The sequence below is a fragment of the Alligator sinensis genome, unplaced genomic scaffold (genome assembly GCF_000455745.1).
Source record: "Alligator sinensis unplaced genomic scaffold, ASM45574v1 scaffold480_1, whole genome shotgun sequence".
NCBI classification, from domain to species: Eukaryota; Metazoa; Chordata; order Crocodylia; family Alligatoridae; genus Alligator; species Alligator sinensis.
In genome coordinates, this window is record NW_005842462.1 from 964430 (window position 1) to 970470 (window position 6041).

The following is a 6041-nucleotide window of genomic DNA, read 5'->3' on the forward strand; positions in this document are numbered from 1 at the left end:
TTAACAAATACCAACACAAACCCAAGCCTCTTGGCTATAACATAAACAGAAGCTGCCCGGCCATAACAACATTCAGACCTACCAGGGATCTCCTCTCTCTGCAGTATCGAATGCAGCTTCTTCCTCAGGCCTCTCCTTTGTAACATGGCTGAGCACTCTCTCCTCCTTGACTGCTGGTAGGGAACCACTGCCTGGCCTCCTGCCTGTGGTTTATATAGGAGCCAGGCCCTGCCCCTTCTTGTCAGCTGGCTAGGCAGGTGCAGATCATTAGCTCCCTCTAGTTGCCTCAGCAACCGGCACCTGAGGAGTCTTCCCAGCTCTCTCAGTAGCAGGCACCTTAGTGCCCTGCTGCAGTATAGCAGGAGTAAGGGAGACCTAGAAATGAACAAAGAAAACAGAATACCTCTCAAAAAAGTTTTGAAATGACTTATTTTGCAACACGTGGAGGCAGAGGTTTTCAGGCACCTCCTACTCGCCTTTTACCCAAGGTGCATCATGTGGGATTTTACAGGAGTTGCCCCGCCACGGGCAGTCCCCCCACACTAGCCAACCTTGGTAGGTTGCAGTCCCTGTCGGTCGCACTCCCACCTCCCTTTTGGGGTTTCTTCTCCCTTCTGATTCTGGCCTGTCTACCTTCCACCCCTGCATACCCTAGTCTCTTTCTCCGTGTGGGTTGTGTGGTCTCTTGTTTTCCTATGGCTCTTGGGAGCCACTGAAGCCTTTCCCAGATCTCCCACTGTCTCTCCAATGCCTTCTGGGCATATTCCTCCCTCCAAAACTCTATCTTTCCTCAGCCGGTAGGTCTTCCTTTAGGCCCTTTATAAATTTTTACATATGCCACACCTCCGACTTTTGCTTTGAGGAGTTTCCTTAATGTCCACCACCAGACCTGTCTCAGGATGTTATTTACGTATACTTGTGGTCTTCTCTCAAGCTTTGGTCCCAATTCGGGTGGTCATTCCCTCCTCTGTATCTCTGGCTTCTGGGCCTGGCTTTCTTCTCTGGGTCTCACCGACCCCTTTTCTCTGGGACTTGTCTCTGACTCCTTTTGTCTCAGGCCTTGTGTCACCTGTATACCTCCGTGGCTAACCTGCCAACACGTCTCGCTCCTTGAGCTAGCCTGTGCACTTTTCCCTGCCGTCCCTGCAGCTATCGTGTCTCCTTCCACTAGCTGCCTCTGCCTGGGTACTGTCATTCCTCCCTTGGCTCGAGGTTTACAGAGCTCACGCAACTGATGTCTTAGATGGCTCATCTCCCCTGCATGAAGCTTCATGCATTGGTCCCATCTCCTATTCCAGCACTCCAAGAGGGCTGGTAGGACCTCTTCTTGTAGGGCTGTAGGCTTCACCCCTACTGATCCCTTCTCTGGGTTGCTTCTCTTCGATTGCCCTAACGGTCTCCTCTTTTGGATTCTCCAGTCCACCTTCAGTCTGGGTTGCTGTACTTGTTACCTCTGGCCCCTCCAACTCCCCAGGATCTTGGTCTTTTGTAGCTGTCTGACTGCTGGCTGCCTGGAGCATTTCATTTTCTGCCTCTAAGGCCTGAATCTGCTGCCTTAGGATTTGCATTTGCTGCTGTGACTGCTCCCTCTCTGCGTTAGTCACTGCCTCTCTAGCCACATTATCTTCTATGAGGGTTTTAAGGCACTGTACCTGTTCTCCCATGTGGTCTTTTTCTGCCTCCACACACTGCAACTGGGACCGTAACCTCTCATTCTCTTTTGTCCCAGCCTCTACCTCTCTTTCAAGGGACAAGCTTCGATTGTACAGGTCCTCGTAACTTGCCAGGTTAGCTTTTATTTTCTCCATCTCCTGTGTGAAAACCTTGCCCGTTTCTTTTGCTTGGGCATGGCTTTTAAGCAGCTCGTCCCGCAGCTCCTGTGCTTGGTGTTCTGCACGAAAGCACTTCTGCTGCCACTCATGCAACTCATCATGCAGTTCTTGTATGCGATCTTCCTGGCTGCAGACTACTTTCTGCAGGACATCAGACTTTTTGATACCTCCAACCTCTGTAGCATCTCTTTCTTTTCCCCTGCCTGGGTTGTGCAGGTTGCAATAGACTTTTCTCTCCAAGTTGCCATCTCCCTCTCTGTCCTTATTTTAGCCCTAAGGTTCGTCTTTCTGTGCACAGCGTTACGTTTCCCGGCCAATGCACCACTGTAACAAGAGGGCGGTCAGGGTCGCCGTGCACTCCCCTGCTGCCTCCTTTACCGTATCATGTTGCCAACTGGCACCCTCCAATTCTCGCCCGCCACGACTTTGATCTTATATCTATATCTAAAATGTATTATAGGGAGGCTGCCTTTCGTCCTCTGTTCCACAGTTATCTGGTTATCTCCAGTTCCTCTGCACTCTAGAGTTATGGGCTATGCGTGGCTCCAACCACCCCCATACCATGCCCCAAGCCTTGCAGATGTAACGGACGTTGTTCCGTCTCTCTCTCTGTCTCCACGCCTTCTCTGGTGCTTGGGATCTCCACAGCCCTGTCTCTCTCCATGCCCTTCTCAGTAATGCCGCCCTTCTCTCCAGGGCCTTCTCAAACACTATCCCCTTTCCTGGAGCTCACTACAATGCTGCTCCCTTCTCCGGGGCTCACCACACCCGCACTGGGGCTTCTCAGCAACGCCCCCTTCTCTGGAGCTTCTCAACTGCCCCTCTCTGGGGATGGGTACCCCAAACGCTGCGCCCTCACTGGCACTGGAGTTCCCCACACTGCTGTGGGTCCCCTATGAGGCCTCCTCCAACCCCTAATAGCCTCACCCAAACCACCAGTTTAACAAATAGCAACACAAACACAAGCCTCTTGGCTATAATGTAAACAGAAGCTGCCCGGCCATAACAACATTCAATCCTACCAGGGATCCTTTCTCTCTCCACAGTAGCAGATGCAGCTCCTTCCTCAGACCTCTCCTTTATAACATGGCTGAGAGCTTCCTCCTCCTTGGCTGCTGGTAGGGAACTGCCACCTGGCCTCCTGCCTGTGGTTTATATAGGAGCCAGAACCTGCCCCTTCTTGTCAGCTGGCTAGGCAGGGGGGGATCATTTGGTCCCTCTAGTTGCCTCAGCAACTGGCACCTGAGGAGTCTTCCCAGCTCTCTCAGTAGCAGGCACCTTAGTGCCCTGCTACAGCAACACATGGAGCCTCATAACAGCAGCTCAGGGATGCTCCAAGCAGACTCAATGTGCATCAAAGGGTCTGGCTGAGGCATAAGGGTTCTGCAGCATCGGGGTTGCACCCTTGTGCGCAAAGCCACCTCCTCCACAGCACATTGAGCTTGGTCAGACCAGCCCCAGGCTGCTCCAAAATCTGCTGCTCTGACTGGGCTCAATGTGCAATGCAGGGGCTGGCTGGGACATGTGGGTGCTCCAGTGGGGAGGTAGCCAGCAGGCAGCCCACATGCTGAAGCATCTCATGCCCCAGTCAGCCCTGTCACAGTCTACACATGCACTGTGGTGCACAAAACAATGTTGCCACAGGGTACTATTTGTGTTTAGCCAGACTACCCTGCAGTGGTGTTTATTAGTCTACTGCACCATAACAGGGTCACATGTGTAGACGGTGAAATTTTACCATGGAGCTAATTAGTCAGCTCTATAGTAAATGTCTCATGTACATATATGCCCCTTGATTTCAGTTCCCTGCTCGTGATTCTAGTTTGACCCACAGCTCAAGCTTTTGGTTTCTGATCCCTAAGGCTCTTAACTGGAATCTAGGCCTTCCTGGAACTAAGCAATAAAATTGTACAGGGTGCCGTATAAGGCAGTGGAAAAAGTAAGTGCTGTGATTGGTACAGTGTGTAAACCAGGTACATCAGTTTCCCTAAAAGGAAATGAAACCAAAATCCGAGTAGGATTGGAGTGCCTTATCTCAAACAATAAGGGATGAAACCCGAGTATTGGACAATCTGGGAGCAGAAAGTTACAAAAGTCATGGACTTACAAAGGGAAAGGGTGTGTTCATGTTGTTACTCTGGGGAGACAGGAGCAACCATGGACTTTTCACTCAAATAGCTGGAAAGCCAGAAACAAACATCCCCACACACCCAGCCAAGGACTTGAAGACAGTACCACTGAAAGTCGCTGTTGTAACATCTAAAGGAGCCACTTGCCAGGTCATATTTGTGCGGGCCGGGAGCGACCCGAGCCCTTTTCGCGCTGCACGCGGGCTGTGGCCAGCAGCCCGGGCACGCCGGGTTGGAGAGGGAAGGCCGTCAAGCTGGAATTAGGCACAAACCCGTATCGGTAGTTTTAAAGATTGTTTACTTACACCGAGATGGCAGTGGTGTAGGCTGGAAAACTTGATTGAGTTGCAGTTACAGACAGACAACACAGACGGTCTCGTGGAGGTTGCTAGGCTCCATGGTGCAGAGCTCCGGATGCTCTGGGTGAACGAGCCACCAAAATAGAAATCGTAAATACGTCTTATAAAAGTCGCGTTCGAAGAAGGGAAGAGGTGGGTGGTGGATCAGGCCGCCACGCTCCTCTGGATCTCACACAGGGTCTCTATTACCCTGTCGTGTACCCAGAGTCCCCACAAGATGGATGTGGAGTCCTCTTCGGCTTTGGCGGAAACTGCTCAAGCCTCTTATACGGCTAACAGGCCAATCGTTAGCCGCCACGTGTGAATAATTTAACACTAGCCAATCACGGGGAACGAATTTGCATACCGGTGGTGGGAACTCTTTTGCACCGTGCATTCCTCTTGCAACATGAGCAATGCACCCTGCAAAAGAAGCTGCAGAAAAGGCGGGAAACGCGTCCCCGCACTGGGGTTTCCTCTTGCTACAGGAAACTCTCCCGTGCAATGCTCTGCAACTTGGCGGGGATAATTCTGGTGCTGAAGCACACACACAATCATGCCTTTTGGGTCATGACAATATTATGGGAAGGAAACCTGTAATAGTGCTTATGAGTTACTATTAAAATTTCACTTGATGCCAAATCAGATGAGGGGCCAGGTCAATCCTTAGGGGTCTCTGGCAACAAGAATCCTATTGGTAACGGATGGTGACATTTTATTGTGGAGTTAAGTAGTCAGCTCCACAATAATGTCTCATGTACATATGCCCCTTGATTCCAGTTTCCTGCTCGGGATTCTGGTTTGACTTCATCTCTAGCTTTTGGCTTCTGATGCCAGTTAACCTTTAGCTTACCTTGTCTCCTGCTTCAGCTTCTGTCCCTGGCTTATCCTGACTTTGGCTACAGCTTCTGAATCCAGTTATGACACCAGACTCCTCTGGACCCCAGCTCCTTGGGGATCCAGTCTGGACTACACCTGCATTTTGAGTAAGTAAACCCGAGGCAAGACTGCCCACACCCCAGTACATACCAGACAGGCCTCTGCGGATATAAGGGAGAAAAGTAGATGTGATATTCCTTGACATTAGCAAGGTTTTTGCTACCATCTCCCATGATGTTCTCATTAATAAGCTAAGGAAATACATAGGAGAATATGCGAAGGGAAGTAAAGTGACTGAGAAGAAAGTACTGTAAGGTAAATCACAACTGGTTGGATTATCATGTTTAATAACTTTGTCATCACTAGCTCTGTCTAGTAGGAAGGAGGTATCAAATGGGGTTTCCCACACATCTCACCTAGGTCCAGTATTGTTTAACATTTTAATTAATTATTTGGATGACAGGATTAAGTGCACAGTTATCAAATTTGCATACAACTCCAAGTTGGGTGCAGATGCAGAAATTCTGGAGGATATAGCTCTAGGATACAAAAAAACCTGGACAGACTGGAGAAATGGACCAAAATAAGATGAAATTCAACAAGGACAATTACAAAGTCCTACACTTGGATGAAATAATTGCATGACTGGGGAATGATCGGCTAGGCTGCAGTATTGCAAGGAAGGACCTTGAGTTTACAGTGGACCTTAAACTGAATATGAGCCAACAGTGTCCTCTAGTTGCAAGGGAAAAAAAAACCAACAGCAACTGAATGAACAGGAGTGTCACAAATCAGGGGAAGTGTTTATTCTGCTCTAATCTGCACTGGTGAGGCCTCACCTGGAATACTGTGTCCAGTTTTGG

The 6041-nt window shown here is 49.8% G+C and overlaps 1 pseudogene; it reads right to left on the bottom strand.

Annotated features, from left to right (window-relative positions):
• LOC112551436 overlaps positions 1 to 5411 on the bottom strand; it is a 7944-nt pseudogene extending 2533 nt beyond the window's left edge.
• Between the last annotated feature and the right edge of the window lie 630 nt (positions 5412 to 6041).